The sequence below is a fragment of the Phyllostomus discolor genome, chromosome 4 (assembly GCF_004126475.2).
Source record: "Phyllostomus discolor isolate MPI-MPIP mPhyDis1 chromosome 4, mPhyDis1.pri.v3, whole genome shotgun sequence".
NCBI classification, from domain to species: Eukaryota; Metazoa; Chordata; class Mammalia; order Chiroptera; family Phyllostomidae; genus Phyllostomus; species Phyllostomus discolor.
This window is the reverse complement of record NC_040906.2, coordinates 157724130-157749509: the sequence shown is the minus strand read 5'-3', so window position 1 is coordinate 157749509 and position 25380 is coordinate 157724130. Positions and strand designations below refer to the sequence as shown.

Below are 25380 nucleotides of genomic sequence, written 5' to 3'. Positions count from 1 at the left end.
ATGGCAGATAGTAGGTTAGTTTAGTGCTAATAGTCATTTATTTATATATAATCAAAATGCACACGTTGCAGAATATTTAATGGTCCCTCAGTGAGAAAAAAACAACAGAATAAACAAATATATGTTATACAACCTATTTCACAATTTTCAACCAAATTGAGTTTGCTTTGGTTTTTTGAGGGAACAATTCTCTAAGGACAATCATGTACAAAGCAACATGAATGGTCACTAAGACTATTTTTGTTCTGTGTTTCAGGCTTAAAATATACCAAGCAAACAGAGTAAGATGCTGAAAAAAATATGTACTCTACCCTGATTAATGAATGCTATAGATATCTTTCTGCTCTGTCTGCTTGGTTAGCTTTGTTTCAAATGTGATACAGATCTCATGCTGCACGGCAGATCCAGAAATAGTCCATGTTCCTTTAAATTCAGGCAATGCATCATATTCTATTACACTGTGTCACATCAGTCTATGATGGTAAAGCATGAGTTATGTGGGTACGGGCCAGTAGGTGAGCTGGTCCTAATAAATGAACAATTTGAAGATCAAGTAAAATATTCTCATGAAAAAATATTTTTTAAAATAGAATCAGAAATAATACGTAAGAAAGACACTTTCATATTTACTTACAAAATCAACATTCCCCATAATCTTTCCAGAAGCTCTGAAAAACGCATCTTGACCACATGCATTTATATGATCTGACTTTTAGATAAAAGTTTCCTATGTTAAATTTCACCATTGTTTTTTCAGATATTAGTTATGGAAAAGATAAATAACACATCAGAGTCTCTCTTCACATCATATACATCTAACAAACAATGATGGGAGTCAAAATAGAGTCTGAAGAAAAGACTTGCAAGGATAAAAATTAAATTTGTTATAAAAATAAGTATAATTCCAGTGAGGTCTTAAAGAGGGATACATGATCAAAGTGATGAGAAAGTTAAAATGCTACATCATTACTATTATGATAATTACTATTAATTAATACTTATTGTGCCAGATGTGCTAGGTATTAAAGAGGTTTATAATGTACATGGTTTTAAGATATACATAGTTCTAAGTGAGAGGATACAAAATAAATTAAAAACAAACTTGAGAATAATAGGAGGGAACAATTAAGAAAAGATAGGTAGTAATTTAGAATGCTGCAAATCTCACGTTCTCCAATACTGATACCTGGTTATTTACCATGTTTAACTTAATTGAGTAAAGGGGTATGTTTTAAATAAGTTTGAGAATAAACTGAGGAAGAATCTAAGTGTAGAGGTAGTAAAGGAAATGGGGGAAGCTGGCAAATTTGGTAAATTACTATTATAAAATGTCTTACAGAGTGGATTATCCATGAGATGCTTACAACATCTGTTGTGGGTCCTTCTGTAAGCACCCACGTGTCCTAGTCACACCCCTAAAACTGCTCTTGCAACTTTGAGGAAGCCTGTCAGATAGAGAAAAGCTACAAATTAGACAGCAAGAAGAAAAAAAAAATATGAGCTGGAAGGGACACCAGGTCTTAGTAATGCAAATTTGGAGATGGAAAAGACCACATTATTCATTTAATCATTCTTTCATTCAATAAACATCAATTATCAGGTATGTATCGGGAACGGTGTTCAGCGGTCCCATGCTGAGTCATAAAGAAAAAAATGTGTGCCCCTGTATACACTTATCAAGTATCTTCCAACATTTTAAACATAGTGGAAAAAGTCAACAAAACTGCACAAAGTCATGATTATATAGAAAAAGCCCTACATTGCCCCATCTGTTTGGCCTTCCATGTTCAACCGTCATAAACCTAACCAGTGAGGTTTGCGGCCACTCACAGGGCTGGACAACCATGGACAGACTGGAACCCATTGTGCCTGTCGTTTTAAACACTGTGTTCAAATATTTATCTTGATGATTGAGTATTTGGTGCTCTTTTCTATATTGCGTCTCAGTGGCTCACTGTAACTCAGGCTTTGGATTTAAACATGGATGACAAGGTAGAATAAAATAGAGCGCCTGCTCTCAAAGAGCTAAAATTTTAGTATGAACTTTGTTTCCAAATCAATATCCTCTAGTCCATAGTCTTTTCCCCTCCCTCTTACTCTCTTTCCACACAGGTGTCTACACACACGTAAATGCACAACTGTATCTTCATCATAGCTTAGAGAATCCTGCATTTCTCTTGGGTGCAATTCAGAATATTTTCCAAAGTTTAAATCATTGTTTTTTAATTGCCATTTTTCCATTTCTCCTTAAGTTTCCCTAACATTCTTTTTTTTTTAAGTCACTGTTTTTTTTTTAAGGTTTTATTTATTTATTTCTTAGAGAGGGAAGGGAGGGAGAAAGAGAGAGAAACATCAATGTGCGGTTGCTGGGGGCCATGGCCTGCAACCCAGGCATGTGCCCTGACTAGGAATCGAACCTGCTCCCTAACATTCTTATACAGTCCTGGTTGCTCAGTGCTTTGAGCCTTGAAACATTATTTCATTTTTGCTCACAATGTGAGGTCACTTCTGTTGGTCTCTCCAGAGTCACTTTCCTCTCTGCTCTGTCTTCAGAGGTTGACCCCCATGGATTCCATTAACAAGTTGCCTTGCCTTCCAGCTTACAGTTAGTTTCAACCAGTGGGAAACACCAGGATCATATTGGAAGGATGGAGGAGAGTGAGGTGGGGGTATATATGGCCCTATCCCCTACCTTGCCAGGTCTCCTCATTTGTCTGTGTTCCTCAGCCACTCCTTGCAGGGAGATTTCTCTCTTTGTGAATTTTGGTAACTGTTCCACTCCTCCCTTTGGGGCTGGAATTCTAACAGCTGTTTCTTATCAATTACATTTTTGGGGTTTCTTCTTCATCCTGTCCACACCTTTGTAAATGGTCCCTTTGCAAACAATTCTCAGCTTACCCAAAGATATGCATCATCCATTCCTGGATAGGACCTTGATTGATACTTTCATTTATTGTAGCATAGTGATTATTTTGTTTCTCAACATCACTACATCATCAGTTACTATTTTCTTTAATGCTCAGTTTTACCTCTTTCCTTTCTATCTTATTTTGTTAGATGTTTTAAATTTTTATGCAATTTTTAAAATATTATGATATTTTATTAGGATATTTTCAAATAATTTGATACACTACTCTGATGATTTAAGCATAGTATTCAGCACATGAGTTAACCTTAATTGATAAAGAAATTTCATTATTATAAGCATAAAAGACCATAAAATAATGACTTAAAGAGCTTTAACATGTTGCTCTGGCTACTACAGTGAACAATCAGAGTCTTGTGCAGCCCTACTTCTCTCCTGACTTCTGCAATTTGATTTCTCTTTCTTTACTGCCACTTTACTCACTATGTGTTAAAAAGGACATAAACTATTATAGCAGACAAATCTAAGGACCATTAGACTTTGCAGTGTATTTACAGGCCCCTAAAAAGTTTTCTTTTTTCTTTGTCATTTGACCTTTTGAATTTACAATCACCTTACAAACATAACTAAGCATAATAACCAGCCCTGAGTTGGGGGCGGGGAGGGGGGCAGCCTGGGGACTGCCTGAAAGTAGCATATATGGATTTTTGGTAAATGGGCTTTGTGATTGTTGCAACTGATTTCTGGCTTTGGGCAGCTCATCTCCAAATTTACAACTATTTTTTAGAAAGTTGAAAAGCAAGAAGTCAGATATTGGGATGAGTGAAGATTCATAAGCATGGATCCCATGAGTAGCTTATAAATCTAATTAATCATTTATGTCATTTCTAGTGTGTATGAAGAACCAACTTTTCTGATAGTGTCTGGTGAACTTAAAAATCAAAGATTTTTTCCATGAAGCATTTATTAACAATTATAACCAAATATAATAACTTTTATTTTGATAGCTCATGGGATTTTTAAAATCTGTATTATATAGCCCAATAATAATTTTATTTAAAATAAAATTATTTTAAATGTAAATGTAAAATTACATAATTTAAAATAAAATTATATATAAATAATTTATAAATATACAAAATTTATATAATATCAAAATGATATCCTAAATTGTTCATGCTGGTTTTAAGTAAACATATTCTTTCCATGCTTTTTAAGATGCTTAGGGGTAAAGATCCTGAGACATCTAAACTTACCCTGCACAATCAATAATAGGTAGTATAATGTTAAAGACATGGTAAATGTTGACAATTTATTGAACTAAATACTCTGCAATATGTTGTTTTAAATAAAAGGATAAAAAACAGGGTGCTTTGGTCAATAATTTAATCATACCTTTAAACTTAAATATTATAGGTCTCTTTCATAATATTAACCCTCTAAAAGCCAAATTTCAGGAAGTGATCACAGATATTTTGGTCAGATGATACTTCAATGAGGGGAAGCAGGGGGATCCTTCTGTTTACTGAATGCACAGTGTGCACTTGGCATAGAGGACCACAGTGCAGAGGTTAAGAGCTTGGGCCCTTTGGCTTGATTACCAGGTCTACCACTTACTAGCAGATAAATCAATTAACTTATTTGTGCCTCTGTTTCCCCAATCGTTAGAATTATTAATGTAACATATATCCCAGAAAATTCTTGTGAGGATTAGATAAGTGAATATATGTAAATAGTGCCTGCATAGGCAAGTGCTTAAACATTTTTTGCTACTTTTAATATATGTATTATCTCATTTATTCTTTATAACAATAGTTTGAGATTGGTGTCAAACCTACTTTTGTTTTTCAGAAAAGAAAACTGAAATAGAAATATACATCACTGACATGTCCCAGAATCCCTAAAATTAAAGCCTACACTTGATCATTGTAAAGAGTCACTGTGGCCAAATCATAGGTACTTAACCAATATCTGTTTTATATGTTTACATATTCAATGCTCTGAATAAAAGGGCCTGTCAAAATAACTAAATTACAATTTATTCATTAATTCTGGCCATGGTCTAACATCAATTTTGAATGTTAGGAGGAAAAAATGAAAAGGAGATTTAAAAACAATAAGATAGAAGAGGTTGATCACATTGGCTTGCCCGCACTCCAGAACAGTCAGGCAGAACTCAAGTGAAACAAAGAAAAGAGAGTGTGGCTTTTATTTTATTTACTTACTTATTTATCTATCTATCTATGTGTCTATTTTTTTTTTACATTCCCTGGTCATCTGCCCAATGTCACTCTGGTCTTTCCCATGGCTTTTATTTCAACTCTTCTTCATATATTTGCTAAATCACTTCCCACCTCTATTTCCCAGTTTACTTTAATTTCTAATTTCTAATCCCATGTATTTTATTGGTTTGCATTATTATCTTAATGACATTGCACAATGTGCATGAAGGTTTTGTGTACAATAAAAAAATTAACTCCTTCAAAACTGCTTCTTTACTATGCCAATCAACATGCCTATCAGTAACAACTGTACATCAATGCTTGTTGAGTGAGCATCTGTCTCCTGGTTTGCTTCCTTGTCAAATTTACAGATTATTCTGCATAACTTTTCACCCTGAATCTGCACTCTACATGACACAGGTAAGAAAGCCAACAGCCAAGTGCAACATTCTTTCTTTAGAGGGTGAACATGCAGTGCAAATTCATGCTGTGAAGATCTGCAAAGCTCCTTGAGCTTATGAACAGGTGTGAAAAATGTTACAGCAACCTAGAAAAGCATATTATAGACAAAAAAAAAAACTATTGTATTATTTAGGTACCAATGAAATTGTTTACCCACAAAAGAACACTTATAATACAGATTTTTTTTAATATGAGGATATAATTTTGGGAATCTAAATTTAAAAACAGTCCCCATTAGAAAATGCACAGGTAAATAATTAAAAGTCAAAGTCAAAATACCAACAAAAGCCACATATTTTATACATAAAAAAATCCCTTTTCTCCATTTTGCATCACAAAAAATAATATTTCTTTGCAAAAGCTGAAAAGAGTAGAAATCAGATCCTGAATATTTAATAGAAAATAAAATTATATTTATTTTTAAGTGCATTCTACATTCAACACAACTGCATACTCACAACAAATCTATTGCATTGCCCTGACACAGTTACTGCAAAGGTTTTTCCTTTGCTGTCCCAAGGGCCCAATTGATTTATCTGCCAGAAGCCTAAAGCCCCAAAATAAGATAGCTTTGAGTTTACAGAGGTCATTTTTCATTGTCTAAATAAAAATTTCTAAACAAAAATCTCTCATCCTGTTAACCGCAGGGTCCTTATCTCCCCAGAGGCTAAAGCAACCTGAAAGAAGCCATTTCAATTCTTTCATGAAGAAAGATAAAAGCAAGTTTTCGATTAGAAAGCCCAGCAAAGCCTTCTTATTAAATGTTGGTTGCAGTAACTAGTTGAAAAGGCAAAACTGTCCTGGAATGGGGTGGGCGAAAGAGGGAAATTATTATGCATGAGACAAACCTTATTCAGATACGGCAAAGACAATCAGAGACAGTGACATTCCAGGAAGCAAAAAGAAGTTTATGAATCCTTGTAACTCTGCACATTTCTTCTACCCAGGTCCTTAATAATCTGCCCAGTTTTACAAGCATGTTCTCTTAATTGTGTGTGCTACTTGTATCAACTAACATTAACTACGCGTCACAATAATTATGCTTTCAGGCCCATCTCCTCTGATCTGTCATCATTCAAAGTGCTTATGCAGCACAAGCAGAGGTGGAATGTGGCATGCTGTCCTAGCTTCACAATAATAGATTTTGTGAGGCTGAGCTAAAAAGAAATTATCAAAAATGACTTCATAGACTAAGTTTCAATAAAGAAGATAAACACAGACAGTAATGGTGATGCCCTGGGAAACCAGAATGGTGGAAGAAAAGGATTTTGCTATTTGGAGGAACTTGCTATAAGTGAAGGAGAATAAAAAACATGGTTTATATTTTAACTTAATTCTTTCAATATAATCTAATAGAAAAATGAAATTATTTGGGGATATGTTTACACTAAAATATAAGCTATTTTGTCCACTAGTTAAAGTACCAGGGTACCATTTCTAACATCTCTGAAAAACACAAAAGGCCAGGAATGGAAGTGAGGGATACTTAACTTAGTAAGAATAATGTTTTAAATCTCTTTTCTAAGTTTGTTCTCTAAATCTATAATCTATTAACTTTTTAAATTATTATTAAGTTTAAATTCTAATGTAAAGAGAGACAAGAATAAACACTTAAGCACAGCCTATAAAAATAGTGGCTTACCTCACCTGCCCCCTCTTAACCTTAGGTAATACTTATGAATGAATATAACTTTATTCCTCTCAGTCAAGTACATATTCTGAAAAGGATCTGATGGTGTTCTTTATCATGTACTTCACAAAGAAAATACTTTTTTCTTTTCCCTTAAGAAAAGATGAAAATAAGATTTCTACACAGTCATTTTAAATTTAATTGTCACAAACTGGAGGTTACTCAATAAACCACAGTCAGAAAGTACGGCTTTGTATTAAATATTTTAACACTGAAATTATTATATCTGATAGGGAATATCTAAATTTCCCTTAGTATATTCTGCAGAGAATTCATCCTAGAGGATTCCGTGGAAGCCATGTTGCTCAAAACCAGATACAGAATGAGACTGTAACTAAGGGCTCTCTCCCTCCCTCTTTCTCTCTTTCTCTCTCTCTCTCTCTCTCTCTCTCTCTCTCTCTCTGTGTGTGTGTGTGTGTGTGTGTGTGTGTGTGTGTGTGTGTGTACTATAGCTATGATGGCTAGGTGGTAATACCTGCTTTGAACATTTCTCAGCCAAAATCATCTTGACTATTTTCTGTGAAGCAGAACTTTAAAGATTAATTTATCACTAGTTTGCATGTTACAAGGGACCCAATACTGACTCATAAGAAAAGATGTGCCCATGAGGCCACCTTCAGGCAAAGTGTGATGGTTTTTTATCCAGCAATGACTCTTCATTATATACCTCAAGTATTGGTTATTGGGTACCAAACACCTGAACAGTTTCACTGCTTCCTAGACATATGATTCTGCTCTGAACCAGAAATACAAATTTTTTCCTCCCTTGGCCTCTATCAAAGAGTAGAATGTTGATCTGTCAGAACTTATATGTCCATCAAAATCCAAACTGGGGAAACTGTAATGTTTGGATAAAAGCTGATAGTCATTCCCTCTCCTATAAATTAAAACTTCTGTTTGAATCATAATGTCCCACTAGAGGGAATCCTATATGGCTTCTATTGGCCCCAGGCATAATTGATGCCATCAAGTGGTTTATGGATGCCCTGACTCACTTTATAGAAAGAGGTATACAACTCGCCGCTCTATAAAATTCCTAATTGTAGTTCATGTAACAAGGTTGCAGAAAACATTAGCTCATGCATCACTCACTGTTTTTTGTATCAAGATCCACATAAGAAATGTTAATTTGAAATTAATGCTTAAAAAAATCTATGCTTCTGAGGGCTTATTTTTGCTGATACTAAGCTTTAGATGACTGATTTCATCTGTTTTATTTTTATGTTTTCCAGTATTACAATTATGTCTTTTTTAATATTTTGAGAAACAAAGTGGCACAAATAATACAAGGAATGGTTAAAGTGATTGAACTCGCTTTATAAAAGCCCTGAAAATTGAAAGGGACATGCGACACACACTGGCTTGAGTAACAGAGTGAGGTAAGTCGCACAGAGCAGGCTGGAGGAAGGTGGTCCATGGCTAGTGCTGCTGCTCATCAGTGTCAGCGGGGGCCAGAGTGTTCATCTTTCTGCACTGCTGTTATCAGACTGTTACTTCTTCACCCCTGTTCTTTTTGACTCTTAGTTGTAAGACTGCTGCCCCTTTTACAAATAATAAGACTGTATTCAAAGATAAGTGAAACAGGGAAGGAATAGTACCAGCCATGCTTAAGTCAGGAAGAAAGTTTCACTAGATACCCCCGTAGACTTTTCCTGATGCCTTATTGGATATAACAACACATGAACTCCTTTTGCTTCAAGAGAGGCTGGGAAAGAGAATTGTCAGCTTTCTGGGACTTGCAGTGGAATTGGCAAGAGAAAAGGGTAGTTGTACATGACAAGTAAATTATCAAAAAATATAAAACACAAAGTAGCTGGGAAAATTGAAGAGTCTCTCTTCATTATCTGCATGGTTATTTTTTAAACATGTTAATTGTAATGGCATTGTACTATCATAACTTGATATTTTAAGGTTCAGAATAAACCTAGTGTGAAGTTTAATCTTACAATAGTGAATTTAAATCAAACATCAAGTAGATTTCATATAATGTCTAGCTTCTTTGACCAACTTCTTGTCAGACCTAGTAGATCATCACTGTTTGTGTATAGTATTATGGGTAAAAAAAATAAAATATCAACTCCGCCTATATCTTTTCATTTTTTGCAAAATGTTCCTGCTTTCTCTATAATATTATATTTGATTTTTATTTTCTTTACTTTTCAATTCATGCATTCCTTTTAAGCTCATTTAGTTTAAATGAGTAACATATTCCATAAATCTACTTACCAAGGCACACAAAAACTACAATATTTGACATTAATCTTAGTATGTGTCAGATACAGTTCTAAAGTTTTCATTCACTTTTTAAGATTTCATGAATGGAGAAAACGAGACTGACTGCAGTTTAGAGGCTACTCTGCTGCTAAACCGCTGGCCGTGAATTCAGAACCGGACTGGTCTAATCCTAAAGCTTTGTTTCTTGACCACACTACCAATAACTCACTCAACAGAGTAGCAAATCAAAATTCAACCACACACAGCCATCAATAAAATGGAGTTTTAAGGCATACTCATAGTCTAAGAAAAATTCAAAAAATCAAAACCAAACCAATACAATGTCATGATTTTATTGAAAGTTAACCACTGTGAAAATTCAGTTCAATTTTACATTTGTATGTATGGCAGATAAAGCAAAGGTTTATCTCTAGAATAAGGAGTGACATCGGAGTTTTTTTAAATTATTGTAATTTCTAAGAAAAATATAAATATATTTTATGAAAACTGAAAGCCAAAAGAATACTCTAGTATACATTCGACCAATAAGGAAATTCAATAAATTTTAAAATCCTATTTAGTTCATGTAAAGTCCTTACTTTCCATTAAAAAAAAAAAAAATCATGAGGTTTGTATTCCTAAATCTTCCACAAATGCAAAAATGACATAAACAGCTGGGAACTTTTATTGAAGAAACAGATGAAGTGTGAACTCAATGAACATTTGATTTTCTGGTGACACTCCCACTAGACTCCCTGAATGCAGAAACCATGTGCACGTCGGGGGGCCAGTAAACTATTCCACATTTGACAGAACGTGCTGCTCTCACTGAGAAGACTTCGGTCTGCACCACAATCCACTTTAGTTGCTAAAACAGTGTACCTTTTCCCCAAATCCTCAGCTTCTCCTCAGGGCTCTTACCATGAAATATTTAAGCTAGAATTTTAAAAATGTATGCGCTTGTTCTTAAATTCTGGTAGCAGACAATAGCAGGCTTTGTTTGAACTCTCAAATGAGGTAACAATAATTAATTAAAATGTTACTACCCAATAAAATAAAACTTTTATTCAGTCTATAGCCACTTGTCCTCTGACTCATTGCAAATGGACATTTTGTAGATACCATCTTCCCTTTCAGATCACGTTATGGAATGTATTGTTTGGTTCTTTCTGGCCTCCCAGTCTCTTTGAGAAATTAGATATTTTGCCCTGCCTTACTATCAATCTGTAAAGTGTAAAACTGCTTTCTAATTACTTAGGTAGACTTAGATGCAGAATCTGATACAAATCAAATTCAAACGTATTTGATAAAAGAGCAACAGTTAGAAGTTCCCAGAGACCTGAACGGATGGCTTGGAACAGCCATATGGACTGTGATAAATAGATGTACTTTTTCTCTTTTTCTCAAACCAGTCTCTGGTTCTTTTACTTCAAGTCATTTCCCAAAATGTAAGAAGTCTTGCTGAGCTCTTTTGTGTTAAACACATCTTTTTCCAGCAAGATGTTATCAATTTGCACACTCAAAAATGTATTTATTTCATTCCTGAGGATTGTTGGGGTATAGCATCAAGAAAATTATGGTGAGAATCACACACCCAATAAAAATCTAGATATGTTTGAAATTTTCTTTAAAGTTTTTTTAAAGTTCCATTCATCCATTCATCTAGCTAACATTTATGAGGAACCTTGAATACGTGATGTGCTTTGCCAGGCAGCTTCCCCTTCAGTCTCATTGCATATTTAAGAGGACTTGCCTGGTTCAAAAAGTGTCCAAACAAGCAAGCATGAACATTTTTTTAAATATAAATTTTAAAACCTTATAGGAAAGTAATCATTCTGATTGAAAGATCGATAACATTTCTGAAATTTGCATGTAAGCCTTTGGAGGAAGTTCAACCTGCTCCATAATTTATTTGCCACACTTTTCAGTTAAAGCTGTTAGGATAAAAACACACTGGTAAAAAGCACACAGGGAATCTTAATGAAGTCTCTGACCTCAAGGAGCTGATAGTCTTGTGGGAATACAGAAAAACAAGAATACAATCTGATCTAATTTTAAACCATTTCAAGAGATGAGGAAATATAGTGATTTAGGTGCAGTGCTCAGAGTAGAAATTTCCAGGAAAGGCTTCCAAAGCAGGTTATGTTTCAGCTGAGTCTTACAAGATGAATTTTATTTGGTCAGAAAAAGGTAAGTTAAAGAAAGCATCCAGACACACAGAACAGAACCAGGACAGGTATGGAGGGGAGGTGGGAAACGACAGCCAGTTGGGCAGGATTGGGTGTAAGGTGTGAGGCATCATAGTGAACCCTGAGGAGTGGAGACTGTACACAGGGTCAGGAGGTCATTAAAGAATCTCAAAATAGAACATATCGAAAGACCTCAATGAAGGGATTTAAAGGAGAGAATGAAATAATTCGGTAATACTTTTGCATTTTAAAGTGCATGCTCAAACTGCAGCCATTGCTTCAGGTTGACAAAGAAATTAAAGTAACAGGCAAGATCTTTCAGTTAATACCAAGATGAAGAGGAGATTTGCCAAAGAACTTTACCTCCCATTGAAATCTGTCCATCCAGTGAACCCCTGAATCTGTGGGTTCCCTGTTCACCCTTTAGTCTAGACTCACATGTCCTTCTTCCCCTTCGTGAGCACCACTCCCTTGCCCAATAACCTGATTGCAATTAATTAGTCCTTTCTTCTTTAAGACTGCAGTAAATTCCTACCTCCTCCCTTCTCCTAAGGAGGAGAAACAGTCCATCTTTTGCTTAAAAAACAAAAGCAAATAAGCTGCATTCTTTAGAAAGAAAACAGTATTGTAAATTTATAGCATTAACCCTACATTATGTATTTCACATAACTATTCTAGAAAGAAACATACAGCCATAGTATGGCTCTATTTAGTATCCTTACATTTTAGGTTTATCCAGAGATATCTACATTTTAGGATAAAAATATTAGTAAATACACATGCAATACCAGCCATTGACATAAAAATACATCATAAGTTAGTTAAATTCCAGGAAAAAACATCAGATGATTAATCTCTAAGTGGTTCAAGAAGAACATTAAAAAAAACAAATATTACAACTATATATATGGGTACACAAGCACACACATACACACACACACACTTGAACTAGGCAAAGAAATATTTTTCTAGTTTAATATATGTAGAAAAATCTTTATAAAAAATACCCTGAAACATCATAGTGGAGACTTAAGATTCCCTCCCCTAACCAAAACATTCTACTACCATATAGCTTTCCATGTAGAACCCATAAGATTCTTGGTAGAGACTATCATGTATTGGGACACATGTGCCGTTTTCTACTATTTTGTCATTAGCCTTCATTCTTGCTCTTCAGGGTTTCTATCATAATAGAAGAAAGTAAAATGTTAAGCCTAGGAGGAAAGATTTTTATAGTAATGCAAGTTACTGATGAGTACAAATTTTTTCAACCAGATCTTACTTAGTATTGTATCCAGATTCCTTACAGCACCTAAATGTCCAGCAGGCTAATATTCGGTGAGGTAACAGGTTGCTAAAAACCTACCAGTAATTTTTTTTTCCCTCAATGTTACTACATATTTAAAACTCCTATGGGGCAGTAGCAAAAACGTTATTTGTTTGTATCCAAACCTCAGACTTTAAACATACTATGAGTGATAAAGATCAATCATAAAAGACCAATTCAAACCACAATTTTCCTCTGTTGGCAAACCTAAGAAATTTATTTTAATAAGCATATCTATGCCTGTTGTTGGCAAACCTAAGAAATTTATTTTAATAAGCATATCTATGCCTGTTGTCCAGCCCAGGAAGGCATCTGAAACACTTATAATCTGCCTCCACTGCTCAGAAGATCCAGAGGGAACTGAAGTCATCACTATTGCCTTCTCTCTGCCTCCCCTGGTCTTTGCTTTGAATCTTCTTCTGGATCCTGGTCTCAAGTCCTTTGGGTTTCAGCTAGATTCAACCTATGTCTAAGCTCTAGGAACTGTCCTGTACTTCAGAAAAAACTTTATAGGAAATGTAAGCTTCAAGGTCCCACATTTGCACAGGCTCCTTCCATGGCCCTGAGTGGGAAATCAGCAATATACCCATAAAGTCTTTCTTTTTAAATACATCAAAAAGTAAGAATTTTTCTATTTATTAAAGAGAAACCCTCATATGAGTATAAGTTTTAGATCCCATAAAACCCCAAACTGCACCTAATATCACCCCTAAGCTGGTGTTTTGGTTGATGTTTTCCCTGTGGAACTCTTTTCTTTCTACCTTCACCACCTGGGTTCCACTCTGTGAAGTGCACAGGTATGTTCTGACGTGGCTTAGAGCCTTCTAGGTTTCTGGGCAAAACACTCTGTCATGTGCAGTTCTGAATCTTTCTCATCAGTATGGGACAATGAGCACCTAACTACAACAAATAGTATGGAACAAATATTGCCCTAAACGAATGTATGTGCATAAAATACAAAATCGAGACCCCCAACACAGGATAAAAAAAGAGTTTTCTTTTATTATCTGCCACCAATCTCTCCAGTACCTATGCTAGATACATGAAAACTACTTCTAATGCAAGACACATCTAAATATCTCTGAGTGACAAGGTTTAGCCACAAACCTGGGGTACTGAAAGTGTGTTTGTTCCCACCTAAGCACTTGGCACCACCACAGACCACAGCCCGAGCTGATTAAGCTGTGCATGGGGTGCTGCTGTCCACCTGCAGAATGGCAGGTAGGAAATTATTCAGGAGAAGTAGTTTAATTGGTGACCTTTAAAATAATGATTCATTACCTTAAAACACTTTTATTATGTCAGCATGAGTGCTCCAATTGAAACTAATATATTTAAATCAAAAACAGTAGGTCTTATTTAACCAAAAAAGTACATTTTAAAGAATTCGTTGGAATTCTTTATCTTTTCTTTTCCTCCCCTATGCCACTTTCCTCCTTTTGCTCTTTTCTTTGCTTCTTTCTATCCTCCACCATCTCCCTTTCTTCTATTTTTCCTGCCATCCTTCCTTCTTTCCCTCCCTCCATTAAGCCTTGCTTTTGTTACTTGAATGGTTTCCATTTGTTCATTTACAAACAAAGTGGTAACTACAGAGTAGACTCTAACCCAAAATAGTTAAAGTTCTTTCTGTATTTCCAGGAAGCAATTTGCCCAAAGTGACTTCAAGAGTAACTCTTCCAACTAGGCAAAGCAGTCAGGCAGACTAGCATTAAATTTGTTATCTTACTCTTATCAGCTACTGCATGGAGTTGTTCCGGTATGGAAATGAGATGATATATGTAAAGCACCCAGTAAGGTTTTGGACTCTTAAAAGAGGTTCATTGCATTCTTCTTCACAATATAATACTGGGTTCTCTATAATGGCCTAAGAAGAACAAAATCACTACATATATTTTATGCCCGGCCCAAAGGCAATCCTTTTAAGATCTTATATTTGGCCTGGAATTTGCACAGCAAAAAAAAAAAAAAAAAAAAAAAAAAAGAATGACTGAGAAAGTTGGCAGCCCATTAACCAATATGCTGAATGTGTTGCATGACCCACAAAAATCAGATTTCCGCATGCTAACATGGATCTGAACCTAGTGCAGACATATGCAAGTAGGCAGCCACTCCATTACCTAGAAAATAAATGGCTGGGTGGAAGCTATATTTACTAGGACATGTTTGTGATTTTTAAAGCAAAATTTTGTGACCAGTTTTCATTATATTCTGGGCTATGTAACTTATGGCATACACATTTATAAATAAAAGCATGAGAGCCTCTAAATCACTGAGTTAGGCTGAAATGATGCCTCAAGGGTTTTGAATTATAAAAAAATAAAAGGAGACAAAGCAGGGATCATAAGGCAATATCCTACAGGAAGCAAATTGATACCTGGGATTACAGTAGCAATTCCTTTCTGGCATTCGTGAAGGAACATATTTTAGATAAACAAATAGGCAGAACATTTTGGATCTCTGTAAATAGATCTAAAAAGTCAGACAAAAGCCTTTCCCTATACGGGTGCAAATGACATCATTTTTAACCTTTTGAGCAATTGGTGCATTTGGAAGAGCTAAAATTTGCAGATATGATACTAAAGTCGGACTATTCACTCTGTTTCACATTATGGTCCTATTGGCAGAGCATGAGAAAGGCAAGAGATGACTAAATTTTTTTCATTACCCTTTTTTAAAATAATAGAATTTCACCTGTAATACTTTCATATTAATGTAGATATGTTTTTTCTGGATCTAAAAACAGTAGTAAGGCCTGATTTATTCCCAAATCAGCCTTTTGTTGTTTTTTAAAGGATATACAGGCTAGGAAGTTAAGTGACACACAGAAGAGATCCTAAGCTATTGTCACTTTCTACTTTTAAGTTATATGTTCAACAAGTATCAGTAAGAAGTTCGGAGGAACTTGAAATGAAAAAGGACACATCATGTTATTCTTTAAGGAATTTAGAAGCAACAGGAGAGAGGTGATGTTACACAGATGCTGATGATGCAAGAAGCAGCTTAACATGCACTGTTAAATGTGGATGAACACTGGGCCACCGAGTTCCAAAACAAAAGTAGAAGTGTGTCCAAGATAACTGATAAAAAGCTTTGTGGAAAAATGCCATTTAACCTGGACTCTGAATTATAAACAGAATTCTGGAACAAAAAATATCAGTGAGATGTATTCAGAGGACCCAGTTTTAGGGAACTTGCACTTGTTTGCGTTGGATAAAAACTCTGAGAAGTAAAATTAAAATTTAACAAAAAGAGAAAAATCCTTTGACTTTCATGCTTATAACTTTCACCAATTATTTCTAATCTGGTACAAAGATCAAAGCATACTGGGATAAGAAATGGTATGAGTAAAGAATAAAAGAATCACTGACTCTCTACTGGTTACTGCATTTGAGGTATGACGACTACAGATGGAAGGACGGAGTGGCATTACTGACATCATCCAGGGAACTCTGTGGCACAACCACGGAGCAGTGCAGCTTCCAACAAAAATACATATACGCTCTCCATTTAGTTGCATACTAATTTTAAAAGACATTAGAATAAGAAACATCAATAACAAATTGACACATATTTGCTATATTTTCTTTTTTAGTGCATTTTTCCCATTTACCTAACAATGAAAAACATTATGTTATTTTGATTTTATTTGAATATATATCCATCTGGATAGGGTGCAGGATATAAATTGGTTGTGCTGCTTTGATAAAGTGCATAAATTACTCTCCCCTTTATTCATGCCATTCCCTTTCATTATTTATAGTTACGTCCACCAAAGAGAACAAATAAATCCTATGACAACATTCTACAAACCTCTGTTGGAAATATTGTCTGTTTGAATGCACTAATGTCTCTCACGGAGGAAGGCATTGCAAACAGCTTCTTGTGCCTTGAGTTTCCGCTGTGCATTAGGGTCACTCGTGGACATGTGCATAAACAAATGTTACCACTGGTGAAAAGCAGACACTGAGGACCTGGAGAAAACAGAGGGTAGGAGTGTTTGATACATACTAATCAAAAACAAGAATTCCCACCTACTTAAAAATTGGTTTCAGGGTTATTATTAAAGCAACTTTCCCATTAACTCATGTTAATAACTCTGGGTTTGAAAACATTATCTTGGGTCATTGCTGGTATATTTCACATTCTGGAAGGTAGTAATTTAAATATCAGTGAATATAAGATATATCTGACTACAATCCTTTGCATAAGCAGTGCAAAAATATTCAGAACCAACAGAAAAAATGCATTTGTATACTCAATTTGAATAGAATTAGTAAATCAGGGCCATGCAGACGAAATTGGGTATGAAGGAAACACATCCAGGGAGACAAGGAGCAGGATGAGCAGGGATTGCTGGAGCAGGGAGGGAAGGGGAAGGTGTGGGAGGACCAAGCAAATAGCCTCTTTATACATTGAGATGGTTTTGAGAATAATAATGTGCTAGTTTCTTCTTCTTCTTTTTTTAAAATCCAAGTAGCTATTGAAGATTGTAATGATTTCAGTCTAAAAAGCAATGCTGGAAAGCCTCTTTGGAGATTGCCAACTCCCACTGTGCAGAAACACTGTGTCCCTGCGAGCTGGTGTAATGGAGACAAACAAAAGAAACACTTCAAGGAAAGGGGAGACAGAAAAGGGAGGGCGAAAAAGCACGGAGCATGTGGTTCCCAGAAAAACAGTAAGAGTTTTAGCAATGACCAAAAACCAGCATAACAACCCTGAAGATTAAAACTGCTATTAAGTTAAATGAAAAGCTCCACCATTGAAGTAATATATTACATAATGATATTCTCAGTCAAAATAGTGGTAACTTATCATCAACAATAATGATCTAGTTCTACTTGCAGGGATCCTCACTATTCACTCTAAACCAGCCCAGTTTGGTAGCACCTTTTCACGTATCTGTATCTGGACTCCCATTGGGAGAAAATATATTTGAAAGATTATTAGTTATGGAAACACATTGCTCTATTGCTTCTGTCTGCTTGCACATATCTCTCCATTTTCTCCCTTTCCTTTGACAAAATAAATGCTTTAAAAATCAACATATGTAACTACACAATGAAAATATCCTAATTAAGATGATTCTCCTTAGTTACTTCAGTTCCTATAAAAATTTAAATGTGGCTGATTACCTCCAGTTTCTGACCATTATAAAAAGGTCAATAATAATCACTGTTTATTTACTTTCGAATGCTTTTAATGTAAAACTTTTGTGAGATGGTGAAACCAGTTGTGTGCAATTTCTAGAAAAACCAACTCAGATCAGCAGCTTAGAAAAGTATACTTAAATTTGTTTTTAATCTCAGATAATTTTAATCGCAGTATCTAATTTTCAACAGAAATATGAAAGACTAACTTTGCTTAATGCCATTATTTCTATACCAGGAACTGATGCTTCTTGGGTATTCATTATATATCTTTGTATTCTAAACCAACTTATAATTTTTAACTATGTTGTTCATCTTTGTGTAAGGGTTATCTATAAGTTTCATTAGAGAATCTTGCTATTACTATAAATGGTGCAGTGAAAATGAGGCATCTTTTTCTTGTAACCATCAACTTACCATCAATACAATCACACCAAATCCCTCTGACAGAAGATCCTCACATCTCTATTTAGAAAGCAGATTACTGCATCTGAAAATTTTGAAGAAAGGCATTTCAGGAAAAAAAAAAAAAAAGGAAAAAATACGGTAGCCAAAAATGCCAAACCAGCAGTGCTGTGGAAATCATTTTAGGATCACAAAATATTTTGGAAAAAAATCTATTATTTAAGGTTCTTTTGTTTTTTAAAAAGACATAATGTTCATCATGCTAGTGTACTCACACAAAATGTTATAAAGTCTAATTCTAAAATTTACCAACATATGGAACTTTCATTAGTTACTGTGCAAAATATTTAACCAATAAACACAAAACATCATTGAATAATACTTTTATATAGTCCACTTAAATAATAGATGTTTAAAACAATATTATTACTCCTAATATCTGAATAGCTATTAAACATGCCTGGCTATATGAAAGAAGAATAGCAAAGAACAATATAGGGATTTTGCTCTCCCTGACAACCACTGTTTAGGATTCTTCTATTAAAAAAAAAAAATCCTTTTTTCTGTTTAATATTATTCAAGAACTTGAAATACCTAGCTGTTAACTATATACAAATCCATTCTTATTCATAACACTCAAATGTTTTATTTTGATATCGCTAGTCCCTTTGTTTTTAATTATATATTATTAGTGTAAGCATATTATATATAATATAATAATAGTTATTATTACATAATGGCTAATATTTATGAAACATTTCTTACATGCCATGCACTGTTATAAGAGTTTTACATATACTGTCACATTGAATTCTCACAACAACCAGAAAGATGTATTTTATTATCCCAATTATACAGATGAAAGGTTAAATAACTTGCCCAAGAGCAAATGCATTTTAAGTGGAAGTCAGAATTAAACCTAGGCAGCCTGACTTGTGCATAATGCTTCTGGTATTGACAAATCAATGCTTTCAATGCCTAAGTATATCTATATTCACTGGAATCTATTCAAATTGCCATGTACTTGATATAGTATTTCCAACCAGTAAAGTGTATGCGATTTACCAATAAAATTGTAATATACCTTTCAGAGTAAACACTATGATTATCGTATATGTCTGTCCATATTCTGGAAAATAAAATTTTAAAAGTAGAATGTAGAAAGAAAAGGCAAAAGCATCTCTGACCTCAAGAAGGGAGAAGAGATGGGGGTCAGCTAAAACTACAAGGAAGAACAAAGGACTTCAGCCACTTCTTTCCTTTTTCTTTCATTTTAATTTTTTTTGGTTGATATTAATACGAATATAATTTATATTATTCTTGCTGTTTACTTTTTATTTTTAAAAAGGAAGTAAAAGTGGTTGTCAATTAACAATAAATAAGGTACATGTGCATTTATTTTACTCTTTCTATGCAAGGTCAAGACAAGTATTTTTTCTAGAATACAAGATTTTCAGAAGACACTTTAATGCAAATTCTCTCTTTTAAAATTATGTTACTTAACTAGATAGTCTGGGTGGGTGGTTGCTCATCCCCAACTCAGCAGTAGGTTGCTGCCTAACCTATTAGCAGGTCAATCTGAAGAAACAACTCTAATAATATTAGAAAACTCCAGAAAATGATGGTGTGCAGTAGTCTTACCCTAACTTCGAAATCTGTCTATTGCCTTTCACACCTGGAATTGAGCTTCTGTTTATAATCACTATAGAAGCACTGGGGTATAAGGAGAGCAACCTGGGACAGTAAAGTACAAAGTTAGAAAAACACAAGCTACATTCCTCAGAAGCTTACAACCTAGTGAATAAGTGGCAGAGACTGAGAGTATTTTGTAAGCTCTGAGATATTGTGCAAATTGTTTAGAAGGTCAGTGCTCCATAATCCAAGGAGGGGCAGGGGCTGAGGTAGGGTAATCAGGAAGGCTTCACAGGAGAGATGACTTGTGTCTGGGTCTTGCAGAAGGTTCTGTCATCAAGCCAACCAAAGAGAACGTGAGAAGGTTACGCAGAGATGAAAACATTTCTTGCCAGAAGAAAAATAAAACAATCCAGTCAATTTCACTTGTGCAGCAATCAGTTCTTAGAAACTACTTACAAACTCCAGTGGAGCAGAAGGTTTCTTATCCATTCCCAGCAAGTTTGTAATCCCACACATGGGGCTCTCCTCATTCATTTGCCAAGAGTATGAACATGGGGCAGCAGTGGTGAAATCATCCAGCAATGAGTTTAACCCCTCAGCCCTCCTTCATTTAGTCACAGCACCTTCCTCCAATTTTGCTGCTCCTCTGTTTGGAGTTCTGTTAAGCAGGGTGTTTGTGGCTTTAAAAAATGCAAAATAGTTGCCAAAAAGAACAGTTTTGCCATGTAGCAAATGTTCATACTCTGCAATGCTAATTTATGTCCTTTCCTATAGTTATACAGGTTGCTATGTGCAATGAATTAAACATTAATGAAAATTAACTGATGATGTTATTAGGGCAGCGATTTTCAACCTTTTCCATTTCATGGCACATATACAAAACCAATTACTAAAATTCTACAGTATACCCCCCCCAAAATATATCATATTTGTGGCCGATCTATCCCTCCAAAAAGGTAAAATTTTGACTCATTCATACTGGATGGCCATTGTTGTGTTGGCTGTTGTCATTTTTTTTTTTTAATTTTACGATCTAAGGGAAAAGAGGTCAATGTCCCTCTCAAATAGGCAGGTATTGCATGTTTTAAAAATCCTTGGTAGTACACCAGTGTGCTATGGCACACTGGTTGAAAATCACTGTATTAGGGAATATACTGAGAAAAATAGAGGTTTGAGTACAGCTGCTGCCATTTTAAGGAGGTGGCTTTTTATTTTCCAGATTTGAAAAGTCGCAGAAATGAAAACCTTTGGAAAATGCAATTATTGAAAAACTTAGCAGAAGTAAATTTGTTTCCTGAGCTGGCTACCAGTTACATGGATGTGTACAGTTTGAAAAAATTCACCAGTTCTGTATTCATGATAGGTATAATTTCATATATGCATATTACATACTAATGCAGTTTAAGAAAATTTAGCATTAGTAATGAAATGTTTAATACATTCAAAATGCAGAAATATGAACATATTTTTAGTTCCAAATTTAAAATGAAAACACCAGATAGAAGAAAACCCTTCCCCATATAGAAATGGATTGTTTTATTTCTCACAGAAATGTAGTCAAGCAGGGTAGGTGTTGTGGCTATGTGATTTCCAGGGCAAATTCCCCCAAAATATCTACTTATGAATAAAGCATGAAATGCTATTTTTAAAACTTTTACTTAATCTCAATTCGTTGCTGCTTTTGTTTCCACCTTTGTGTTTCTTTCTGTGTAAGTGAACTGAATAACCCTAGAGGCTGACAGATAGTTCTGTGCCATTTAACACAGAGAAGGAGGCTCCATCAGCCACGAGTGGCAATGAACTGACTGGCTTCATGGAATACTATAGGTGGGAAAATTACCTGGATGCTTTCTACTTGTGCTGATTTTTCCTTCTGCTGACACTTCTGATGCTCTGAAAGTTGCTTTGCTCACATCTTCTGCTACTGGTGTCAAAGCACACTCTCAATCTTCACATGCCAAAAGAGGAGGAAAACCTTATTTCAATGCCCAAAAGACTTAGCTCCTGTCAAAGATATTCATTTAACACTCACAGTTGGTCTATGGCAACTTGAAGATGTTGTCTTAAAAAGTAGGGCTTGTTGGGGGTGGGGTGGAGAAGAAAAGGACTTGCTTTCTAGGGAACTCTTATGCTTTTATATCCTCAAGGCATGTAATAAGAAGAGGCTGTACACTCATAAATGAAGAGGGCAATTTCAACTGTTATTTATAAGACCTATGCTTCTTCAGGAGAAGGGGATGGGGCTAGCAAGCATAATAAAATCATTTCAGTTGGCTAAGAACGGATTATTTTAAAAACAATATAAAGTGTATTATTTGAAAAGCTTTCTCCTATAAAAATAACTGCCACTCAATCTTATTTCTTATTCAGTTTTGGTCAGTTACAGCTAATAAATTATATGATTAAAAAGCCATTATCAGCATTAATTGAAAACCTTGAATTTTCTTAACATTTCAGCACTTTAAAGACAATACCAAAAACACAGGCGTTTGTAAATATGTGCAGTACTTAATTCTAACCTACATGAAATAAGCACATAAAACTCCAAGACATTTATAAAAAGGTAATCAAATACTTTACTGCATATTTGCTATCTGGCCAAGTGGCAGACAGATGACAAGCCATTCTATTTCCTCTGACCACATACACAGTCCTATTGCATATTCATTACAGAGCATTTATTCATCTCCCACCCCTACTCTCACTACAATATTCCTCTCCAGTAGTTTTATTTGTACCACCCTGAAATCCATCCCAGCACACAGTAAAGTACACAAACTCAGTTCATTGAGCTCTCTTTTCTTTCCTTTGACTATTTTTTTAAAAATCGTGTATTTTACACAATAAATCCTAATGCAGCCAAAACCAGTTCATTCAAACAGCATCTACATTTTAAAACTGGCTCCTTTTCAGACAATTAGTTGGGGTGCCAATTTCCCAGTCAAATAAAATCATTTCCCCATTAACATTTTTGGTTATATAATCTGCTATACAAATATAATACTATTAAAACTCAATGTGCAAATTAAGTCCTTGAATATCCCGGTTGCTAATTTGGCCAGGTAATTCCAAGCATACATTTTGCTGTCATTTAAACTGGAGATTTTTCTGCTGGCTGATTGCTTTCCAAGGGTGAGAATGTGGCTAAAGAACCCAGTGCATGTCTCAGATTTTCCACACTTTGTACACATGGAAGCTGTCTTTGGGCTGGTACTCTCTCCTCTGTCTGTAGAGCATATTGTACTTGCAGCCCTGCCTTTCTTCCTTCTAGGCTGCCAGACACATTTGCCCAAAATGAGTCACTCAGTCTTTGATTTTTGCATGTAAGTTTGGCCTGTCTGATGTTGTTTGCACAGCCATGCCACATTGTTAGAAGTTGTGATTCAATGTGTCCTTGGATCTTTTCTTTTGCCAACCCTGCCTTCTCATAGTGCCCCAATTTCAGCTCAGGGTTGAGCAGCTGACTCAGGGCCTTAACATGAACCATCCCCCATGCCTGTCCAGTTCCCATGCTTGCTGCTGTGCTGATCTTCACTTCACGGTTACTAGCCCAAGTGGGGGCACACTTTTCATAATCTTGCTTTCCCATTTATGTCACATATGTCTTGCAGGTGATGTGGGAAGCTGCCTGAGACATCTGTGACAGATCCAGACCTCCCAACCATATGGGAGATTGGACAGTACCAAACATTTGATTGGATCCAGAGTTTGGTGCCACATTCACTGCCAACCAAAAGGCACATGGGCCATCTTGACTTGGTTTCTATTTCTTTGTTTCCCAGAGCTACAATTCAGAGTACTTTGATTGTCAACATCAGTAAAACACACTACTATCATTTATGTATTACTGGTTAATAGTTATACCACTTTTCAACTCCATTCTTGGACAGATTACTAAACCTCTTTAAGTAGCCATTTCCTTATTTGTAAAAATATGATGATGATCATTTCTGATTATTAATAATTAATAATGTATTACTATGAAAAAATTAAAAGAGAAGATACACATAAATTGCTTAAAATACATAAATGTGCAATAAATACTAGCTATTGGAGTACATATGGCAAAATTATGTTCTTAAGGCATTAGTGCAGCATAAATAGCTTCTAAAAGGTGCATGCTAACTTACTTGATCAGCTCTCATTTTTATTCCTTCATTTATTGTAGTTTTCATTAAATCTGTCTTGAAAAATATAAGAACGTATGTAAGTCCCCAATGCTTGTTTCTGTTGCTGGACCAAGTACAATGTTTCAGTCCATTTCATACTTCCTTCCCAAATAGTATTAACTCTAACATTCCATCCTCTCTATTAAGAAGGGCAGGAATTCACTCTCAAAGTGTCCCAATTTAGCAAGAGTTCTTGAAGCCATTTGGACTTCTGCCCATGACTGATCTTTCCATTGTGTGTACATCCTCAGTTCTGAAAACTGTAGTTTAAGATTGGTTTTCTAGACCCTCATTCAGTTCCACAAATTTACCCTTGAGTCTAGTTAATTAAACCACTATCTCCAGCTTTGATTCCCAGACTGACTTGTCACAGTGATATCATCTAACCTCGGAATATCCTCAAATAGAGGAAATGAAAGGGAAGGGATCTTAACAGGCATCTTGTCTTTCATGGAAGGAATCCATTTCTGCCTGTTGAGTGGTCTGCTGAAAGCCTTTTGGTAAATGATATTTTAATTATTTGCAAATCCCTTCCAATGTTAATAAATCATTGCCTTTTATACAGTAAAAAATCTGCCTGCTTGGAAATCTTTATATATTATATTTTATTGTTTTATTGTTTCCTTTTTATTGAATTTATTGGAGTGACACTGGTTAACAAAATTATACAGATCATCTGTACACTGTATTGTGTGTTCACCACCCCAAGTCAAGTCCCTGTCATCACCATTTATCCCCCTACAGTCTCCTGAACCTCCCTCTGCTACCCTGCCCTGGCAATCATCACACTGTTGTTTGTGCCCATGATTTTTTTCTCTTTTTTCTCATTTTGACTACATTTTTCCAGGCCTGATTTTTAAAATGAGGGGAAAAAAACTATAATGCCATCCCAAATTTTAATCTTTCCAGCTTAAGTATCTTCAATTCTATCGTTCTTTATGATTTCTACTCTTTGTATTTGGGTGGCTCTCTTCATTTCGTTTGTAAATGTATATAAACTACACTTTTGTTATTAGAAAGAAGAATTATGTTTTTGAAAAACACAGTGAAACAA

General features: G+C 35.1%; 1 long non-coding RNA gene across 1 annotated transcript in view; it reads right to left on the bottom strand.

Moving 5' to 3' along the window:
• Positions 1 to 16551: 16551 nt before the first annotated feature.
• LOC118500279 overlaps positions 16552 to 25380 on the bottom strand; it is a 417927-nt gene continuing 409098 nt past the window's right edge. Inside the window, exon 4 of the long non-coding RNA XR_004902838.1 lies at positions 16552 to 18607. This is a non-coding gene — a long non-coding RNA (uncharacterized LOC118500279). The remainder of the gene's footprint in view (positions 18608 to 25380) is intronic.